This window comes from Periplaneta americana, chromosome 12, assembly GCF_040183065.1.
Source record: "Periplaneta americana isolate PAMFEO1 chromosome 12, P.americana_PAMFEO1_priV1, whole genome shotgun sequence".
NCBI lineage: Eukaryota > Metazoa > Arthropoda > Insecta > Blattodea > Blattidae > Periplaneta > Periplaneta americana.
The window spans coordinates 151112020-151136342 of record NC_091128.1 but is presented as its reverse complement, the minus strand read 5'-3'; the positions used below and the strand labels follow the sequence as shown (position 1 = coordinate 151136342).

General features: G+C 35.9%; 1 protein-coding gene and 1 long non-coding RNA gene across 10 annotated transcripts in view; one reads left to right on the top strand and one right to left on the bottom strand.

The window, feature by feature from the left end:
- The window catches only part of LOC138710089 (uncharacterized), a 68885-nt gene extending 55611 nt beyond the window's left edge, over positions 1-13274 (top strand). The window contains exon 3 of the long non-coding RNA XR_011335056.1: positions 13025-13274. This is a non-coding gene — a long non-coding RNA (uncharacterized lncRNA). The remainder of the gene's footprint in view (positions 1-13024) is intronic.
- The window catches only part of Ndae1 (Na[+]-driven anion exchanger 1), a 704613-nt gene that overhangs the window by 620307 nt on the left and 59983 nt on the right, over positions 1-24323 (bottom strand). The window lies entirely within an intron of this gene.

Here is a 24323-nt window from a genome sequence, read left to right as displayed (position 1 = left end):
CCGCCAGATGCCAGACGTGAACAAAGCTTAAACGAGGAGTTTTCTGTGTTTATTTTAGTGCGTTCCAAATACGATGCCCTCTTCGAAGCTCGGTATCGATTTGCACCCAGCTTACAGCTGTTACATTACTTACTGTATGCATGCATCATCATGTAACTTATCCCAAATAAAGATTTAAGAATTAAATTGACATTGTAGTTACATAATAATCAAAACAGCTCCAGTGTGGTCACGTGGTAGCATATCAGCTCAGCTGCAGCGGGTTCGATTCCTGACTGTAAATCCAGATTATGTTAAGGGTCCCTTGTTAGGTGCTTGTCCTATTACACCTTTTGTCTTGTGAATACTTCTGTTTGGCGTCGGTTTGAATGTTTCGCAAAAATGAAAACAGAAGGAACCAAAAGTCAAATCGATTAAGGATTTATTGCTGTTACGTGAGTTTTTTTTCTCTAATTAGTTAATATGTATGCATCCAATGCCTACCCACTTCACTTGCGTGATTCGGTTTCCGCATATTGAGGATAGATGGCAGGATTGTGACCCATTTTTCAAGTTGCATACCACTTCGACGGATCATGCTGTGCATGATATGTATCTGTGGAGAGTTATGTCGTATACTAGGGCGAGAGTATGTGTAAGTTTAGTGTAGGGAATGAGTGAGGATGAAGAAGGGAGAAGGGGAATCCGTAGCAATCTTTTTTGAGCATTTTACTGTAATTACTGATTAAGGACAGAAACTAATTTTTTTTCAAAGCCAAAAGAAAGAAAAAACTAATTTCTCCACCGACTGATCGCGCAATTCATTTTTGTTCTACGTCTAAAAAAAAAGCATGGCAAAGCATTTCATAAATAGAAAGGAAATAGATTCTATGTGGTGTGCTATTTAAATTATCTACGTACGAGACGTCGGCTGCAAATCCGTGGAGATTAAAAAAATGCTACAGTACAGCGCGAGAAACAACTTGCAATCAATACAAGGTAGTCTACAGGTATGAACAAAACATTGGCGCCAGTCTTAAAACATGAATTTTAGTTATTTTGTTAGCAATATATTTTATACTATGACTTTCAATTTTTTCGTCAAACTGATATCGTTCTATTATTTTTCGTTACGGTGTTAATTCACGGCGTACTGCACTATTTTATTACTACTATTAGTATTATTATTATTATTATTATTATTATTATTATTATTATTACCACTATTCTTATTTTTATTGTTTTTATTATTATTATTATTATTATTATTATTATTATTATTATTATTATTATTATTATTATTATTATTATTGCAGCTTGATGCTTTACTTTTCGCTGATGATTTAGTTCTCATGGCATCAACTGAAGATGATTTACAATATTCAGTACACAATTTAAATAAGGTCAGTGAAAAATATAACATGGAAATTAATATTGAAAAATCGAAAATCATGTCATTTTGTGGGAAATTCCCTGTACCAAGCAAAATCTGTTTGAATAATAAAATAATAGAAAGAGTAAATACCTTCACTTATCTTGGCTATACACTATCACCTTATGATGAAGTAGATATTGCTGAAAAAATATGTAAATATAATAAAACAATGGGGATCATTAATAAAATCATGAAACCCTCACTAGTACAAAGACACACAAGAATAGGCTTGTATAAAACCTTAGCACAGCCGGTATTAAGCTATGGTAGCGAAGCGTGGACTGTGAAGAATAAAGATGTCAGTAGAATAACAGCAAGTGAGATGAGGTTTATGAGAGCAACAGCTGGATATACTCGCTGGGATCATAAAAAAAATGAGGACCTAATGCAAGAACTTCAAATAGAACCCATTATGCAGTTCATCAGCAAATATCAACTTCAGTGGAAGGGTCATCTCGAACGAATGAATCGATGCAGAATTCCAAAAGCACTGCTTCATTACCATCCATATGGCAAAAGATCTCTAGGCCGTCCAAAGAAGAGATGGACTGAAAATTCTAGTTTGAGACCGTAACAGGCCACTTGGCCTAATACTTGTTAGGAAGATGATGATGATGATTATTATTAATTGTCTTATTTTTTATACTTTGTATGTCTCATTTATTTTGACCTGCTGTTCACATTTTATTATGATTTTTCCTTTCTTTCTGTATGTTATATATTATGTCTGATTTCTACTTACTTGTTGTTTACATTTTATTATTATTATTATTATTATTATTATTATTATTATTATTATTATTATCTTATTCAGTTTTGTGTGTAAAATTGTAGTGTACTTTGTAAATTTGCAGGGTGGTATTCATAGACATTTCGCAGCACGCGCTACGAGCGTACTAAGCTAGCCCCGGCTATCCACTGGTTACTTATACAGAATTCAAATCATATCCTATCGCTAACACTGGTTTATGAATACGAAAAACGCTGATCATCCACCGGAAGCCCGCGCTAAAAATGTCTATGAATACGGCCCGTAGTGTTTTTTGTAACGCAGTTTTACTCCTTGTTGAGTGTTAGAGAAGGCCGTATGGCCTTAAATCTGCCAGGTTAAATAAATCATTATTATTATTATTATTATTATTATTATTATTATTATTATTATTATTATTATTATTACTAATTAAACCAAATTGGACTATTATTATTATATAATTTTTACATTTACTTTAGCTTCACATCCTTTACAAAACATGTAAAATGATGCGATTCATTTTAGTTATGCAAACACAACAAGGTACTTTCTCATCAACCGCCATTTTGATTTTGGTTTAGTCCACCTGCACCTACTTCACGACAATCTTAGTTCCACACACCTCACTGTAATAAACGCTAATCATACTGTCGATTTTGCCATAGTGAGAAAAGTATCCATAAGATACTGTGATTAACAATCCCTATTAGATGTCTTCTCTTACATCGCCAAATCTTTGTCCGGGGGTGTATAATAATGAAAATTATTATAATTTATATTTAAGAATTTATAATAATTAATTCATGGACTAGCATAGAGTTCTCCATACCTATATGACGCCCAGTTTAAGTGTTCAGAGATCGAACCCGAATTCATGGAGTGATAATCCTGCCCTCTGACACACGTTCTATATTTATTTATTTATTGTATTTATTTATTAATTTGCTAATAATTGTAACCTAAAATATAATATATACAGAAAAACTTTAGCTCGCCCCTGAAAGAGTAGAACTCGTGCTCAGGGGCGGATTCCTGAATTGAAATTAATAATTATATAATACAATTTGTCCTATGTCTACTATGCAATTATAGTATATAAATTTAAATTTACAATTTTTCAATTTTTATAAAATCCATACATAACTTTTTTAACTTAATACTAGAACTATTATAATTGACAAGATTATGATATTTAAATATAAATTTCTTATATATTCTTGGGCCTAAATTACTACTATGATTAAATACTGTAACAGTGTTGCATTTTGGTTCAAACAATCTTAAAGAATTCATACCTTTTGTTTCATAACTATGAGAATACAATTCAAAATTATTTCGATTTTTATGTATGAATTATATTAATACAATATAATAAATTTGTCTTACGTTAAGTACATTAAAATCTAAAAACAAATTTTGAGATGGAAAATCAATAGGTTTATGAAGACATATTTTAATTATCTTCTTCTGTATTAAATAAAGTGGATTAAAATTGGATTTAAATGAGCTACCCCATCCTATAATTCCATACATAATTACCGATTGAAATAAAGTTAAATATATTGTGCGTAATAAACTTATTGACAAATAATTCCTCAATAAAACAAAATAATATACTATTTTACGTAATTTATTACAAAGGTAATTAATGTGTTGGTTCCATTTTAAATTATTATAGAAAATTATGACTTGGTTTGTGTATCGTGAGCACGTTCCGTGAAAGATTAAGATTGTAATAAGTATTTGTAATAAGGATTAGCAGAAACTCGAATCTGCAGTAACCAGCAGGAGCTATTAGTGAAGTTGAATCTTACACGCTTAAGAGAAATAAATAAAAATAAACACGTAGTCTGAAAAAAAAAGAGAGACAGAGAAGGAAAGGTCGGGAATCAGTGAACCGAACAATCAGTACAAATTCTTGCATGCATCATTGACATCGCATTAAATGAATAGAAATCCGGCAGACGCGGGAAAACACAGTTCCGTCACGATGGGAGGCCCGAGGCGCTGAAGGCTAAGGACCTGCCGTGGCCATGGCGAAGCTGGCCCTGAACCAGGCTATAGTTCGGTCATTATACTTGCAACACATATTTCATTAACAATAAGTTAGTTTACCCCATTGCTTTCGGTCCGCAGTTCGGGATGAAGGAGGCTGTTAACCTCGCGATGCTAGGCAAACAAGGAGTCGTCGGGGTGCGAGACGTGGGTAGGGGGACTTCCAAATGAACCAAGACAGACGTAGTAAGCATCAAGATCAAGGGAAGAATATCTTCCTCCTTCTAAAGATTTTTGAGGATAAGTTAAACAGCTGCCCTATGTCATTTAGGAGAAAAGTTTTTGGGTTTTACACTGAATGTTTGGACTTGAATCCAACATCTCGGAACCAGTAAACAATTGCTGACATTAAGTCGAAAGACACGGTGCAAAATCTAAAACTTGTACAGTGAAACTTCCCAATAGCGGACACCGCCGGGGGAAAATTAAATGTCCGTTATTGAGAAATGTCCGCTATTTAGAAAATTGTTAGTATGTATACAGTACATTAAAAATTCTCATACATATTCAAAACTATATTTTACAGTACAGTAGACAGTGAGACTGTGAGATTTTTTACAGTATTCATCCAGAGAAAAATCGTACCAGTAAATGTTTTGTAAATGAAATAAACATCAGTCACTGTACCACTTCACCTTACACAAAGAAATCTAGAATTGTTGATTGTTTTTCAAAATTTCACTAACCTGAGTTTTTCCCACATTAAACTTTGTGGCCAGCTCACGAACACTTAATTTCTCCTTCTCACTATGCTTTACAAGATCCACTTTCTCTTTTAGTGACAAACGTTTACGTTTTTCTGACATTTTTAATGTGACTGTACTTCCGAACACTCAACTTGACAAACTAAGAAAGTACGGACTGCTCACGTACAGTATCACAACTAACAACTGTGCTGCTTACCTTCAATAAAGAACAAGAACGTTCAAATGCACGATAATGATCGTTGCAAAGAATTCCGTTTAATTTCAACCGTCTTTTTCTTTCACGTTGACCGTTATTTTGAAGTTCTAATTGTTGTTGGGAGATACATTTCAGTGTCCGCGTCCATTATTGAAAATGTCCGCTATTTGGAAGAATTTTATCATAAGGGCCAATGTTATTTTGCAGGGGAATTTTAAAATGTCCGCTATTGAGAGGAGTCCGCTATTGGGAAGTGTCCGTTAAGGGAAGTTTCACTGTATTTTAAACACAACCTCCGTGAAAACATGAAATCTTATATTCTGTATAAAAATTGCAGCAATTTCTCTTCAGTCGTCGTAGGTTGTCGAATGGTTATTACCAGGGCGCGGATTTTGATGACCTAAAAAGCCATAAAATGAACCGAAATTGTTATAAAATGACCTGAAAGAAGCAATCCTATACATAAGCAGTAAAAATCTTACATCAAATTAACAGCTCTTCTTTCCATTGCAATAGATGACAGTGTACAGCAGAGGTTTCCAAACTGGGTGTCGCGACAGCTTGGGTTGTCGCCTGAAGGTTTATGGGGTGTCGCGAACTGTCTGGTATATTTCATTATTTTCAGCTATTAGCTCATGATAACTGAAATGAAGTAAGAAAACCGCTGGTCACCTCTTGCTTACCTAGCTGTCTTGTAGATACGTGTCCTTGACAGACGCATAGATTGTGTATTGTGGTATACAAGTATAAGTCTAGTCTGCAAGATAAGGATGAGAATATCTTAACTGCAACAGACAAAATATCTGCCTTACGAGACAAGTTAGCAATTTGGTCTCGGAAAGTGAAAGAGGGCAGCTATGAAATGTTCCCAAATACATCTCACTCTGATTCGAAAAACGAAATAAAAGATTCAATTTACAACTATCTGACATTACTCACAGACGAATTCGAAAGTTACTTCCCAGATCTGAACACAAAGCTTATGACTGGATAATAAGTCCATTTTTGTCATCTGAAGTTAGTGGACTTCCATTAGCAGAAGAAGATGAAGAATTGGCAGAGATTAAAAATGATAGGAATTTGTAGTTAAAACACCAAAGAGATTATTTTGACAGATTCTAGAATTCACTTGAAGTTTTTACGCATCTTGCTGAACGAACTCTTGTGTTTTTGTTGCAGTTTTCAACCACATATTATTGCGAAACAGGATTTTCTGTGATGACCAATATCAAAACAGTGAAACGTGGCAGTTTAAAAATGCTGGATGAAGAAATTCGAGTGAATTTATCCTATATTCGTCCAAACATAAAATATATTTGCAAGATTCGCCAAACACATGTGAGCTATAAAAGAAATTAAACCCAAGGGTGAAAATAAGAGTGATTATTTTCCTCATCTTAGAACTGTATGTAAATGTTTCTTTCGTCTCATATAATATGTTAACAATACTGGAAATATGTATGTTTATCTTATTCATTTTATGAAAGGTGTACAAGTAGCCTGTTAATGTGTGGGATACTTTAATTTGAGGGATTAGGTGTCTTAGAAAAATGTTTTGTAGCACAGATATTTTATAAGTCCCAGAAAGGAGGCAGTGCGCATGATCAGAGGACGCGCGACCTGGTTCACAAGAGAAGGGCTATAAGTACCGAGTTCCCAGCTCTGTAGCTGCAAACACACAGTACCGGAGCGTGCGGGAAGAGATCGCAGCGTGAACTATTGATTCGCAACTTTCTCTCCGTACCAAGCGTATGATCGACGTACACCTAACTTGTGTTCAAAGTAACCAAATACAGATCTCTATTTATGACTTCTGCCCTTTTCTACCCTGCACCATACATATAATACCTCAAGAAAATGAAATATAAAGAGTAATATCATTCCCAACATGACAAAGGAATTGAACTCTTGCGAAATGTTTAAGACGTACGACTTTAATAAAAAAAAGTTTGTGTCATCTTCGTGACAATTATTTGTTTCTTCTTACTTATTTACTTACTTACTTATGGCTTTTAAGGAACCCACCCAGGCCCTCACATAAGACCGCCATCGGTCCCTATCCTGAGCAAGATAAATCCAGTCTCTATCATCATATTCCACCTCCCTCAAATCCATTTAAATATTATCCTCCCATCTACGTCTCTGTCTCCCCAAAGGTCTTTTTTCCTCCGGCCTCCCAACTAACACTCTATATGCATTTCTGGATTCGTCCTTACGTGCTACATGCCCTGCCCATCTCAAACGTCTGGATTTAACGTCCCTAGTTATGTCAGGTGAAGAATACAATGCGTGCAGTTCTGTGTTGTGAAACTTTCTCCAATCTCCTGTAACTTCATCCCTCTTAGCCCCAAATATTTTCCTAAGAAACTTATTCTCAAACACCCTTAATCTCTGTTCCTCTCTCAAAGTGAGAGTCAAAATTTCACAACCATACAGAACAACCGGTAATATAACTGTTTTATAAATTCTAACTTTCAGGTTTTTTGACAGCAGACTAGATGACAAAAGCTTCTCAACCGAATAACAACACGCATTTCCCATATTTATTCTGCGTTTAATTTTCTCGCGAGTGTCATTTATATTTGTTACTGTTGCTCAAAGATATTTGAATTTTTCCACCTTTTCGAAAGACAAATCTCCAATTTTTATATTTCCATTTCGTAAAATATTCTGATCACGAGACATAATCATATACTTCGTCTTTTCGGGATTTACTTCCAAACCTATCACTTTACTTGCCTCAATAAAATTTCCGTGTTTTCCCTATTCGTTTCTGGATTTTCTCCTAACATATTCACGTCATCCGCATAGACAAGAAGCTGATGCAACCCGTTCAATTCCAAACCCTGTCTTTTATGCTGAACTTTCCTAATGGCATAATCTAAAGCGACGTTAAAAAGTAAAGGTGATAGTGCATCTCCTTGCTTTAGCCCGCAGTGAATTGGAAAAGCATCAGACAGAAGCTGGCCTGTATGAACTCTGCTGTAAGTTTAATTGAGACACATTTTAATTAATCGAACTAGTTTTTTGGGAATAACAAATTCAATAAGAATGTTATACAGGGACATCATTTTATTTTCACTTCAATTTTTATTGTACCTGAGTTTTTTTAATGTACTTCACTCCCACCCCTTCTACTAATGAAGTTCGAACTGTCCTCCACACAGAATCAAGGCTGCATATAGTAAACAGCACTGAGTTAGTGTGTATAGTACGTTCCAGAAATATGTTCGCGTTTTCCAGTGACGAAAGAGCTTTCAATATTGAATCATATTTTCGCACATGTACTATCCGTTTGCCTACGTCGCATCCTGATTTCCCCCACCTGCTTCTGCTCGCCCCTCTGTAAAAGCTGGGCGGTCTTAGCTCTTTTCTGAAAACATTAATTTCTGTTAGGAATTGGCGTTTACGTAATGTTATACAGCTGTTTAAAATAACTTAAATAAAGGGGTATCGTTAAGTAATTAACTGTCACGTGATTTCCCCCCTTTCTACGATCCTGCGGCATAACCACTTGGACGGACAGTAGATGGCATGTCTGAATAATTTTATCTGTGCGGGTCGGGCAGAAGTGAAGATTGAATTTATAGTACGTAAGGTACTCTTTTATAGAGTAGGTACAGAATTATTTCAACATGAGTTACTAGTACGAAGGACGAAACTGGCAATTGGAATTAGATGCAATAGTCTATAGTGCGATAGTATGCACAAAAGAACTGAAGCCTGTATCGAAATGAACGGCCACCACTTTAAAAAATGTGTTTAAATATCCACATTATGATTATTTTTCAATTTAACTTCATTCTCTATATTGTATTGTACGCTAATGTGCTGTAGACAGTATAATATACACTGCATAATGAATACGTTCGCATGGATATCTCAGTTCGTGAGTAAAAACACTTATTCTTAATACAGTACTGCATTTTGATTAAACAAAAACCTAATGAAAATTATCGAACTCAAAATCGCGATATTTCCTAGTTTACGTAAATGGATGAACTACTTTTCTTCCCTCCAATACCTAGTAAAGTGATTTGTTTGTGTTTTACGTCAGTATCATCGAACTACAGTCGTGGAAGGGGGTAGCAAACGGTGTTTCCGTTTCTCTAAAGGTATAGCCAGGTTAATATTAAAAATGTTAGTAAAAATAAAATGATGTCCCTGTATAAAACTTCTCTCTTAACCGAGTCATATGCCTTTTCGAAATCTATGAATAACTGATGTACTGTACCCTTATACTCCCATTTTTCTCCAATATCTGTCGAATATAAAAAAATCTGATCAGTAGTCGATCTATTACGCCTAAAATGACACTAATGATCGCCAATAATTTCATCTACATACGGAGTTAATCTTCTCAAAAGATTGAAATTCGTAGATGTAACAAAACTAGCTGAGGTAGGCCTATAAGATACAGAGATCAATGGTACAGGTGGCAAAGCATATCAATTGCAATGTTGACTCAGTCCGCATGCGCCATCTCAGCTGTGCGGTGCTCTGCTGAAAGAACTTTGGTCACTCCATTGATTCTTCCTTATGGATACAAATCAGCATTCCTGTCAGGGTTTCATAGCCGAGTCTCTTGAGAGGAAACGTGCCAAGCAGAGGACGCAAATGTTGTTCACGTGGTCACTAGGCATTCAGGCTCGCACGCGTCTGTCAACTGTCAATTAGCGTGACATTTCAAAGCGGCTCATATTGCAACTGGCTTCAAGTCACAAATCTTTTAACTTATTGAGCTTATACATAGAACGCGACCATAATTCAGTGCTGAATTTCTTCCGCATCTGCGTAATAACGTAGCCACTGAACTCAGAACTCAAGGCAATCTGCTTGAGCATTCACCCCAGCAAATAGGCTTCAAAGGTCGTTCATCTCGGGCAAGTGGGGCATTCACCAAGTCTGCTAACACCGTACGGTGACGTACGACCTGAAGTCGTGTGTCTCCTACAAGGAATTCAGTAATCACTAAACCAATCAGTTACTCCATGAATGCAATTTGCCAGTCTGAAGTCACACAAGTATATACTCGAAAGTGGTTTCTGTGAAAGACACGAGGATGAAATCCCTATCACGAAGTTCTCATTGCTAGCTGGAGATTATCAACCTTCAGACATACATACTTACTTACTGGCTTTTAAGGAACCCGGAGGTTCATTGCCGCCCTCACATAAGCCCGCCATTGATCCCTATTCTGAGCAAGATTAATCCATTCTCTATCATCATTTCCCACCTCCCTCAAATCCATTTTAATATTATCTTCCCATCTATGTCTCGGCCTCGCCAAAGGTCTTTTTCCCTCCGGCCTCCCAACTAACACTCTATATGCATTTCTGGATTCGCCCATACGTGCTACATGCCCTGCCCATCTCAAACGTCTGGATTTAATGTTCTTAATTATGTCAGGTGAAGAATACAATGCGTGCAGTTCTGTGTTGTGTAACCTTCTCCATTCTCCTGTAACTTCATCCCTCTTAGCCCCAAATATTTTCCTATGCACCTTATTCTCAAACACCCTTAATCTCTGTTCCTCTCTCAAAGTGAGAGTCCAAGTTGCACAACCATACATAACAACCGATAATATAACTGTTTTATAAATTCTAACTTTCAGATTTTTCGACAGCAGACTGGATGATAAAAGTTTCTCAACCGAATAATAACAGGGATTTCCCATATTTATTCTGTGTTTAATTTCCTCCCGAGTGTCATTTATATTTGTTACTGTTGCTCCCAGATATTTGAACTTCTTCACCTCTTCAAAAGATAAATTTCCAATTTTCATATATCCATTTCGTACAATATTCTGGTCACGAGACATAATCATATACTTTGTCTTTTCGGGATTTACTTCCAAACCTATCTCTTTACTTGCTTCCTACCTTGAGACATAGACATTAAATTTGGGAGCCTAATCTGAGAACTTGTTAAAATTAGCGAGATCTTTTAAGTTTATGACATCGCTTTAAATTGGATCCGTTGCATCTTGATTATAGACCCTGGACAGTTAGGCCTAATGGGACTAGCTTCAAAAACTCAGACTTCAAAGTCAACTCAAATAATTTGGTAGAAATAATCTGAATTAATCTCAAGGGGGATTCGTACGAGAGAGTGTGTGGAGCCGAATTTTATTGGACAGTTTCAATAATAATCTTCATTACGTTGCAAACGAAGTATACCACAGTCTAGTATATACAGTCACGAAGCTCAATACATAGTAAATATGCATCCATAGATAGTGCGAAATAATACCGGCACAATCTGTTGTTCCTAGCACCCTCACAACTCCAGCTTCGTGACTGTATATACTAGACTGTGGGTATACTGTACTGTAAAAATTACGCAGCCTTCCATCATCATTAATAAAATGGAGTTAAGCACACAGATATGTGGGAAAATATGAATTATACAAATATTTATATAGAAGTTCGAAAGATAACACATTATCTTCTACTTCCCTTGCTTTACTTCCCCTTACTTACTTCTCCGTTTCTGAGAAGTTGCTAGATTTATGTCGAAGTTTTTATCTTTAGTATTTTGGCAATAATTTCTTTTCTTTCAGATTAACCCTTTCGCTTGTCTTTGTGCCAGGATACTAGAACAGCTTATTGCCCCTTAGTTACTATGACGCTGAGTGACACTGTTATTTTGTGTCTGTATTTTGTTGTATATGTTTTTACCTTTTGTCTTTTCTTTTTTGCATCATTTAATATGTTAGACTAATTTTTATTATATTCAATTTCTATTTGTATGTTCAGTTGTTTTTTATGTCATATTCATTCTGTCACACGTTATTACAGTAGATTAATTGCATTGACGTATAATTTTTCTTGTAGTTGTATTGCATTTCTGGTGGTATGGAAGAGAAGGTCTGATGGCCTTAACTCCACCAGAGTAAATAAATAATTAAAATTAATAAAGGATTAATAAATATGTTATGCAAAAAAGTGAACCGTACGAGCCCTGCTGGTGAGGTTCCCTTCAGAAGCAAAAACCGGATCACACTACACACTTCCACGTTTCACCATGTATCCGTGCGCGCAGCGATCTTACATGATACTGCGTGAGTCTGACGCAACATATGCGCCATCTAATGGCTGCGTGATAAAGCTGTATTCTTTTGCTGTGGCCCTGGCGGAAAATTCGAACAAGAGAGGGAATATGTTACCCGTGGGAGCTCTTTGTTACCTTACTTTTTAATCACTCTCGTAGAAGTAATTAAAAATCCTACACAGTTCAGAAATTTGATTAGATCTTTCATATGGAAGCTGTAAGAGGATTTAGTATTAAGTGGAATGAGAATTTTTTAGATGACAAATTTGATTTCACTTTGAAATTATTATACAAGATACACGAATATATATATATACTATTATTTCATAAATTAATTTCTGTTCCAATTTTTTTTACAATAACGCATCGAAGTTTCAATTTAAAATGTTGAGTCTGAACATATTGTTTACTGTTGCAATTCAGAGCGAGAAATTAAACGCTTTCAAGCAATGCAACAAGTTCTGATCACGGAATAAAAATAGACGAACAGAAGAAGAATCGCGTTGGACGAATATCGACCCACCTGGCATTATTCAGTCGCAGTACGTCATCAGGGTACGAGATAATTAACGCCACGTATCATCTCCATTATTCACTGGGATCTCAAAATAGAAGTACTGAACTTTAGAATCACACAATTCGCATTTGTAGAATGGTTCACAGAATGGTTCAAGTGGCAATTTGAAACTACTGTAACGAAAGATTAAATCTTGTGTTCGGAAAGATATTTCACTCATTTTTAAATTACTGCAGTGTTGGTTTAAAATTGTCAACAAGAATGTTCTGCAGCCATTTTGTCTTTACATGATGTTACAATATTTACTTGAATATTTCTTGTTCCCTTTCAGGGAACGGCACGAACTGTGACTTGACTGTTCTAGCACGCAGGCCGCTCGGATGGGCCCATTGTTCTACTGCCTCCTGCGCTACAGATCCCCCTGTGGGCCGCCTCCGAATTCCCCTACAGCCTACATGATCTCTTTACCTTTCCGTGTAGGCCTCATCGCGGTCCCACGAGATACGAGCCCAATGGACAACCCACGGTGCATAGCGCTACCACCAACAACGAATGACCACATATCCATGGGGTCCAAGTTCAGCGGCGGCCAGCAGGTGATTTTTTTAGTTGGTTATTTAACGACGCTGTATCAACTGCTATATCTGGTAAGGTTTATCTTGTCTCAGTAGCAATAAAACCAAGTCCCTTCAAATGAGGGTGGAGATTATAGGAGAGTTGTAAATTTTCAGGATTCCTTTCAAAACCTTCTTATTGTACAGGCTGCCGGAACTCAGTTTCTTGAAAGACAAGCTCAGTGACGGAACTACACAGTACGAAGAGAGTTATTTTGTTATTTTATTTTGCGCTACAGAATGTATCAACTAGTCCCTTCCGCCACGGATGGATGGACGGCATCGCTCCACTCCCCCATCGCCATAACAACACAGACGAAGTAAGACATATCTCCTTTCTCTCTCTTTTCACAGTGAGACAAGATACATCACACAGCCTTTAGGTTTGTGGAGCGTTGGCACGTAGACCCAATGAAGGAGCTGTTGGAGATAGACCCAGCGCTATCTCTTGGAATAAATCTGTACTATTATAGCTTTCGGTAATCCATATACTCATCTGAAATTCACTGGACAGGGCACATGGATCCATTTAAAAGTATTAGCTCTAAAATCATGATTTTGGCACTTAGAGCTTTGTAAAATAAACGCTTCAATTATGTATAAGTTTTTGAGGCGCTGCAAAACCATTTATAAATTTCGGTTCTTTTATGAACCGACACGCTCTCATATGACGGGTCTCCCTGGCAATATGGTCAGCACGATGCAGGACCACCGCCGAGATATCACAAAACAAGGTACAAACATCCAGTCCCGTGAAATGGAGATAAAATATATCCTTCCACGCCGGGAATCGAACCATTGTCCGCTTGGTTGGTAAGCGCTTACGCTACCTACTGAGCTTCGGTGGCGAATTATTTTGATCTAGCATTATTTGAAATATAGTAACATTATAGTATACTAGTTTAATTTTGCTACACAGTTTGTATCTCATTGTTTAATTAATAGTTCATAGTATTTTATTCTTTAATTCACAAGTAACTTTTGTATACACGTAACTTTACCTAACTCAATCTGTTGTGATCTTTGTAACTTGTAAGTTCATACATATGTATGTATACTTTTTGCTGGTTGAGTGAAAAAAACAGGCTTACGGCTTACTCTGCGAGCTAAAATAAATTATTATTATTATTATTATTATTATTATTATTATTATTATTATTATTATTATTATTATTAGTATTCATACATCTTGATTACCAACTTTTAACACTGTATCACTTCGGAATATGTATTGTATAAGACTTTCTTGTGTTAAATTCTATCGTACCTTGTTTACATGTTTCGACCTATTACGGGTCATCTTCAGAACTGGTCGTTGTTGGTCTTGGCGCCTCTTGTTTTGTTTCCTGTGAGGGTGTGTTCGTGTGGTGTAATGTGGAGTCAAAGAGTGTGTGTGTTCTATTATTTATTATTAATATTATTATTATTATTATTATTATTATTATTCATACATCTTGATTACCAACTTTTAACACTGTATCACTTCGGAATATGTATTATAAGACTTTCTTGTGTTAAATTCTATCGTACCTTGTTTACATGTTTCGACCTATTACGGGTCATCTTCAGAACTGGTCGTTGTTGGTCTTGGCGCCTCTTGTTTTGTTTCCTGTGAGGGTGTGTTCGTGTGGTGTAATGTGGAGTCAAAGAGTGTGTGTGTTCTATTTATTATTATTATTATTATTATTATTATTATTATTATTATTATTATTCATACATCTTGATTACCAACTTTTAACACTGTATCACTTCGGAATATGTATTGTATAAGACTTTCTTGTGTTAAATTCTATCGTACCTTGTTTACATGTTTCGACCTATTACGGGTCATCTTCAGAACTGGTCGTTGTTGGTCTTGGCGCCTCTTGTTTTGTTTCCTGTGAGGGTGTGTTCGTGTGGTGTAATGTGGAGTCAAAGAGTGTGTGTGTTCTATTATTTATTATTATTATTATTATTATTATTATTATTATTATTATTCATACATCTTGATTACCAACTTTTAACACTGTATCACTTCGGAATATGTATTGTATAAGACTTTCTTGTGTTAAATTCTATCGTACCTTGTTTACATGTTTCGACCTATTACGGGTCATCTTCAGAACTGGTCGTTGTTGGTCTTGGCGCCTCTTGTTTTGTTTCCTGTGAGGGTGTGTTCGTGTGGTGTAATGTGGAGTCAAAGAGTGTGTGTGTTCTATTATTTATTATTAATATTATTATTATTATTATTATTATTATTCATACATCTTGATTACCAACTTTTAACACTGTATCACTTCGGAATATGTATTATAAGACTTTCTTGTGTTAAATTCTATCGTACCTTGTTTACATGTTTCGACCTATTACGGGTCATCTTCAGAACTGGTCGTTGTTGGTCTTGGCGCCTCTTGTTTTGTTTCCTGTGAGGGTGTGTTCGTGTGGTGTAATGTGGAGTCAAAGAGTGTGTGTGTTCTATTATTTATTATTATTATTATTATTATTATTATTATTATTATTATTATTATTATTATTATTATGTGTATTTTTGCACATTCAAATAAAGTTTTATAAATACATTTTAAAATTTCACAGAAGTACAACTAATATAAATTAGTTTAAAGACATTAACCTATTTAATGTGATAAAATTAGTTTTAGAGTAAATTAGAATAAAAACACAGTCGAGAAAGTTTTCTTAATCTTCCTATATTTTAGCAATCATTTTGTAGGGATTACAAAAGGGAATTCAATCTAATTCGTTTCGCAGAATCTGTAATTTTAGAAATGCTTTCGCAGTGTTATTATCTCGGAGATATCAGCTTGGCTTCAGAATCCTTTATCGACACACGTGGAGTTACTCAGTATTGTAAGCAAATGCACGATATAGAACAATGTATTTATTAGGCAATAACCATTACGATAAAATCTCAAGGCAGGGATTTTCGTCTCCTCGTCTAGACGGAGTTCGGGGTAACAGCTCGACTCGAGAGCATTCACCCGAAGCTTTCAAACAATTTCATATAGCTACCTTCATTGTCAACGGAGTTACTCTGCAAGTGGTTTACAGACTCCTTCATTATCGATCTCCTCAGGTGAAGAAGACGCTCCACAGGCCAGTAACCAGCAGACTGCTCAGATAAAACTGAGGACGTTGATCCCTGTGTCCAAATCTCGTTCGTTCCATTCATTCAATCACCTGTGCTTAGGTAACGTCATTTACAACACAAAGCAGACAGACAAGTAATGCGAGGTCAGGATCATTTGTGTGCGATTACGTAAGTGGGGGTGCTTACCGGGTTTGAAAACCTCCCTTGAATTTTAAAAAAAGACATTTAGTTTTGAGTATTTTTATCCATAATCGTTTCCCCTTCTCGAATTTTTTCACTGTCAGACTAACAAAATCTACATCAACATATGACATAGTCCTCTTCTTCTCCTTCTTCTTATTCATGCATTAAGCCCTACAAAGGCTTGTTGCTTATTTCGTCTTCAATATAATCCCTGTGCTTGTTGCTGCGGCATGTTCGAATAATAATAATAATAATAATAATAATAATAATAATAATAATAATAATAATAATAATAATAATAATAATAATAATAATAGTAATAATAATAATAATAATATTATTATTATTATTATTATTATTATTATTATTATTATTATTGTACGAAATGGAAATATAAAAATTGGAGATTTATCCTTCGAAGAGGTGGAAAAATTCAAATATCTTGGAGCAACAGTAACAAATATAAATGACACTCGGGAGGAAATTAAACGCAGAATAATATGGGAAATGCGTGTTATTATTCGGTTGAGAAGCTCTTATCATCCAGTCTGCTGTCCAAAAATCTGAAAGTTAGAATTTATAAAACAGTTATATTACCGGTTCTTCTATATGGCTGTGAAACTTGGACTCTCACTCTGAGAGAGGAACATAGGTTCAGGGTGTTTGAGAATAAGGTGCTTAGGAAAATATTTGGGGCTAAGAGGGATGAAGTTACAGGAGAATGGAGAAAGTTACACAACACAGAACTGCACGCATTGTATTCTTCACCTGACATAATTAGGAACATTAAATCCAGACGTTTGAGATGGGCAGGGCATGTAGCACGTATGGGCGAATCCAGAAATGCATATAGAGTGTTAGTTGGGAGACCGGAGGGAAAAAGACCTTTAGGGAGGCCGAGACGTAGATGGGAGGATAATATTAAAATGGATTTGAGGGAGGTGGGGTATGATGATAGAGACTGGATTAATCTTGCACAGGATAGGGACCGCTGGCGGGCTTATGTGAGGGCGGCAATGAACCTTCGGGTTCCTTAAAAGCCATTTGTAAGTAAGTAAGTTATTATTATTATTATTATTATTTATTCTGGCGAAGTTAAAGCCATCAGGCCTTCTTTTCCACTTAACCAGAAACAAAAGAAGCTTATACAATTTGCAGGAATACAAGTTAATGATTAATTGCTACTTTGCGCTGTATTTTACAGAATTTTTACTTTAAACTTCTTTACCCAATTTTGACTTACACCACTTCTGCTCTGAACGGCTCATATTATAATGTATGAATGCGATATTTTGATTGAATAGCTTAGGTATTATCGGCGGTATTGCATCAATTTAGTTTTGTAGATCGCAAAGCCGTCACTGCATGTCGGGCTAAATCACAGCGACCTTTCCCCTAGCTAATTATTATGAGATGTTAACCCAGATCAGGGCTCTATGGAGATTCATGACACGGCACATCACTCAGAGGCAGCTTGTGACGGGATTGCCAACCGACGAATACCAACGGGAGTTGTGTATTTATTCTGTTACAATATATCGTTAGGTTACGAAAAAATAAATATGACTATGGTCTGCCTTCGCGCTGATTGCATATATGAGTCTCCCCGCTGATGTAATTAATGACCATGATCTAACCATTAAAATTTTCAATCGTGTAGGTAATGTTGATTATTTGTAACACAACATTATAATAAACAAGCACAAATTTGTTTGTTCTTTTTTGCTATTAAATTCATTTATATACGCTTTAACATCCGTGGTCGTATCGCGTATTATATTTTGGGACCAATCGATTTACGGGCGATTTGTTACAGAGTTCAATACCAGACGTAAGTGCAAGTTTGAGCCAATAAATTATTGAGATTTGCGATCAATTAATTAGTTTAGGAAATTGTATATTTATTATGTATAACTGCTTTTGAATATAGATCATTTTTTAAATTATTAAGTTTTGTACTTTTGTGAACTAATATCAATAAATCTATCTATCTATCTATCTATCTATCTATCTATCTATCTATCTATCTATCTATCTATCTATCTATCTATCTATCTATCTATCTATCTATCTATCTATCTATCTATCTATCTATCTATCTATCCATCTATCCATCCATCCATCCATCCATCCATCCATCCATCCATCCATCCATCCATCCATCCATCCATCCATCCATCCATCCATCCATCCATCCATCCATCCATCCATCCATCCATCTATCTATCTATCTATCTATCTATCTATCTATCTATCTATCTATCTATCTATCTATCTATCTATCTATCTACAGAGTTCAACAAAGAGAAGGGTGGGGAAAAAGATGGGTTTATAAACTGCAGAGAGGGCTAAAGGAACAAATAATAGAAGAAATGTATGGCATAATGTGAAGATGTGTTTAATTGATGTCGAGAGGCAAGACATTGAGCTCCACTGTTCGGACAAATTTCTCACTGCATTCACGAGAATCATACTGAAAGTCATGAGCAACCCATTGTTATAAATCTTAATTTTTACTTTTTAGACAAACCAGGTACATCACCTTAATCTACAGACTTTTCTGTCACTTTTCAACATAGTCTCCATTTCTTTGCACACATTTTCCCCGCCGTTTTGTAAATTTGAAAATTACCTTGCTGTAGAAGTCCGTTTCATCCTACCGAAAACACTGATGCACTGCTTTCCGGATTCCTCCAGCATCTGGTAGCGTTGGCCTCGCAGCTACTCCTTTACAGAACCGAAAAGATGGTAGTCGGAAGGTGCCAAGTCGGGACTGTAGGAAGATTGCGGAAGAGTTTCCCACCCAAATGTTCTGATTTTCTCCACGGCGACACGATCAGTGTGAGGCCACGCGTTATTGTGTTGCAGGATGATCTTCTTTCCAGGGCGTTTCTCGCGCAATGCACGACGGAGCTTCAAAACTGTCTGAATATAGCGTACAGCATTTATGGTCTGTCCAGGTCCAAGAAATTCAACCAAAATGCATCCCAGAACTCATCAACTCTCTCCTTGTTGCGTTCCGTGGAGACAGTTCGAGGGCGACCGCTACGAGGCTCATCTTGGATGCTCGTGTTCCCATCTTCGAAATGTTTCACCCCTCTCCTAACACTGTTGGTGCCCATACACACATCTCCGTAGATTATGGTCATATAATCGTTTTGTTCCATTGTTGAAATTGAAATTACACCAATGTGTTGCTCATGACTTTCAGTACGACTCTCTGTACAATCAGACTTCATGCTGAAATGGGGGAGAGGTGACTACATAAATTATTGTAGCAAAAATAATAGAGCGAGTTTGGCGTGGCTAAGATTGGGGGCATGGAAGGGTCATAAAATTGTCCCGAAGAAGGAGACCATATCTGTTCATTATGTGTGGAAAAGGAGACATGGGCACACATTTTAACCCATTGTGAAAAAACAAAACATCTCCGGCGAAAATATCTACCACTCCCGATGCTAAGTCGGAATAGGGATTCGCTTGCATGTCTTGACCTCATGGTCAAGAATATAGAATACGAATAAAAGACTGGATTGTTTCTCTGCAAGGAGAGACAGCTTAGAACATCAGCTGTTGAAGTTTATGATACGAACTGACGAAGGGATAATGTTAACTATTGAATTATACACTTTTATGCCTGTTTGTATGTTAGATTAGGATATATGATATAATGTGTTGTTTGTACTATTTTCATATTAATCGGTGTGTTTTATGGAAAGTGGTTGGAATAAATATCTGCGCATCTCGTGACAGGGAATCAAAACTCCTGCTTAATTTGACGTTAAAAATGATCATTAAATGAATTTCCAGCCGAATAAATATAGAATTTTCAACATTTGCTATAGAGGTTAGTAATCTCCCAAAGATACTCCACATTTGAGGCATAACAAATTGTGGCTAGCATCATTCGTTTTTAAATAAAGAAAGAAAGAAATGTGTTAGTTCTATATAAATCACTCTGTACAAATGGGTGTGCAAAAATCAAAAGAATACTAGCAGTTGTGTTTTATTTGTGTAGAAAATTATTTGCAATAAGTGTCCGAAGTTTAATTCTCATTTATCTCAAAACTCATGTTTATGACTTATCTTCCTTTACCCAAACAACACAGATTTATTCTTCAAAATGAAGTCTCCCAAAGGACTTTACATTGCAAAAGTTACAATCTACTGGCTCTCCCCTCGAAATCTTATTTACGAAAATTGGTGAAAGGTATGAAAAGAGATAAATACTCATGGAATTGAAGCCATCTATATATTATATATAAATTGAACTGGTAATGGAAATTACGGAAAAACGGCTGAATGGATTTTAATAAATGACCCCTCATTTTGAAGCTTGGAACCCAAAGTTTTTCAGAAAAATAGTAGTTTTCAGTGAAATGTCAATTTTCCTACATCATTTTCCTATTTTCCAAAATCCATCTTTCGTCAGTTTTGAGAACTAATTAATTGCATTGCAGAATAAAACACACACTACAATAAACAATAGGCTATTACATGAAGGCAGGATTGCGACATATTTAGAGCTCAAATTCAAGTGTATTGGATATTAAAATCTACAAAACGTAAGGTGGCTTGATGACATTATTACCATTATAAATGAAATATTATTATAGTTAATGCCATGATGTGACTATTTTTCATTAATTATACACATTAATGCTATATTGATGATATGAAAGTGAAACGTTTTGGGGTTATGTAAGTAGATGTCTAGAATACCCAGAGAATACCTTAAATTAGATCTTCATTTCTATAATTTACTGAGTGGCGGCTATATAGTATATAATTACAAAACTTACGTAAGATAATAATATTGTTATTAAAAGTCAAATATTTTTATAGTTATTAATCAAGTGGGGTTGGGTCTTTTTCATATACTTAATGGCGGTACGGTGTAGATATTTACATAGTATACGTCATTCTCTTCAGTATTGGCACGAGAGAGCGCAAAAATTACAGTTCCTAAAGAAAGACCAAAATGTATTACTTACTAATAAAATAAAAAGCCTACAAAAATTACTTAGTCTCCCGATCATTTCAGATCTCTTAGCAGGATAAAATTATTTTACCCTCTACATTTCAAGCTCTACATGCAGCAGTTATACCAAGATGCTATGCCTATTGTTCGAAAGCATAGTAAACTTGACTTTTTTTTTTTTTTTTTTTAATTTTCACCTACAATACACAATGACCTGAAATAGCTACTGCTTTACTCCCACATGAAAAACCCACTGATCGTCCTGACATTGTTACTTGTGTTTTCGCGTTGAAACTAAAAAACTGAAGGTGGATAGGTTCAAGAAAAAGTATTTTGCATAAAAAAACGTTCAGCGGGAGTATGTTCCATTATTACGGAAGCAAATAACTTTCAAAGTGTCTGGTATTCTTCATTGAAAATAAATCTGAAAAATTTTTATTTAAACGTCTAATGAACTTAGTTTGCAGCATTTGCTGCACAAGCCACAAGTTTAAAATAATCATAAGTGTGATAAAATTGAGAAAAATCGTAGTGGAATACACACTAAATTTGATGACGTTAAACTCCGCAAGGAAGAGCGACAGCAACAGCATCGCAGGACTACACCTCTTGAAGAGCCTTGGCCTGTGTTACAAGCTTCTTCCATTCTGATCGATCCTTTGTCTTTTTTCTCCATCCTTTAACGCCCAGCTTCCTGATATCCTCTTCAATATTATCCAACCACCTTTCTCTGAGTCTTCCAACTCTTCTCCTTCCTTCCGGTTTGCCTCTATAGGGACATGCATCTATGTCTTCGGAACTAAAAGTAGCAAGCCTGTAGGGCCATTCAGTCATCTCGACTCTAACTCCCTAGGGTTGTACGTGTAATGGACCGACTACGTGGTCTACAGACAGAATGGCATTCTCCGCCTCCTCTGTACTCTTACTCTCTCTTACACATACATACACACACACAAATCAATATAAGAAATATTATACATAATACAGCAGACTGCAAAAGGCTATCTGTCGGATACAGGGGGGAGAGCCATTAATCCTTCCAATTGAAGTCTTTAAGGAACAAACCTGGACAAATACCCAATGTCCCATCCCTACCTTCCCGTGGTGCAGCTGTTAGTAAGCATAATTTTACGAGCTGAACTAAAGGGAGGGGCTACTCATCAATTAGCACTGGTCAACTTGATGAGTTAATGACTGAATTTGGTATAATTTTCCTCTATTCAATACCTAATTCCCTCTTTACCCTTTTCTATCTAGTCCTCTGATGAATTCTTACTTTCTTCGACCCCGACGGCTTTAGAGCATTCGAGGCCTAGGGGTTCATTTCCCTTTCCTTCCTCTTCTTTCTACTTTTCTGTTCCTAGTGCTGACCTGCTATGACACTAAAATCGTCCTCCAGTGGCTTAAGGAGGGAAAGCTGGTGATCAACAAGATCTCCGAACTAGGTCCAGTGGACCCGTCGACCAACAGCAGGTGTGGTCCTCCAGAAATTCTGGGCGGTTGTGTGTGAATGAAGTAGCCACCAAAACGTTAAAATATGGTGTTCACTTAAATCGGCTACAACTTGCCATTTTCACTCCAATATGAAATGAGTACCATTAAGGTAACAAGTCCCCCAATCAGATCTCCGGGCGGGGACTACTTTAATGGTACAGAATCAACTAAACATCTTACAATGGAATGCTGGCGGTATAACATTAAGCACCATCTCAAGGGAAAAAAATGGAACTCTCTGCATCATAATCCACAGTTAATTCCCGATTTACCACGAAAATCGTCTGTAGTTGCATTTAGATTGGCAACAGGCCATGATTGTTTGGCTAAACACCTGCATAGAATTGGAATATATCAGTCCCCTAACTGCCCATTGTGCAACTCAAACCAAGAAATGGATTCGGAACACCTCAAAATCTGTGCTTCAGTGGCTGACCATGATAATATCTTTGAAAAATATTGGAGTGCAAGAGGTCAAATGACTTTATTGTCAAATGCCTGGCATTATAAAACAACAACAACTTAATACAGCAGGATCACATAATTCCTAATATATTTTACGTAGAAATTAAACTCCTCCTTGATACCAACAGGTACTATAGAAGAGGGTGACAAAGTAGAAGGATTCAAATTCCTCTATCTCACGTAAAATGCATATTAAAATAATTATCCTAATGTTACATATAAATTTTCACAAAAATAAACTTCAAGAACTTATTTTAATCATCGTTATCAACACGGTTCAGGCCGATTTGGTCTGTTTCGGTCACACAGATATTTTTGTCCAATATCGTCCATCCATCTCATAGCCAGTACATTGCTCCGTCGATATAGGAGAAAACCAATGTTTACTTAGATATAAGACGTGAAGTAAGCCCCCTGCAATCGGCAAGCATCATGTTTATGTAGAGCATGAAAATCGAGGAATAATATGGACAGTAAAAGAAACGATCATACGGAAATGGGTATTTAAGTGTTGTTAATTCATTATAAAAGTGAATCAGATACAGCGTTAATACAAATTAATTTTATTTCATAAAATATATCTCATGTCATCAAATTTAGTGTGTATTCCACAACGACTGTTCTCAATTTTATCACATTTATGATTATTGTCATTTAGGCCTATCATAAAGTATAATTAGGATATGAATTGTAAATAACTTAATTATGCATCATGTTTAGTTAATATTTCATTATAGCCAATGTAAGCTTGTTAATGTGTATGAAAATTATTTTTATATTTAAGTATGACTTTACTATATTTGTC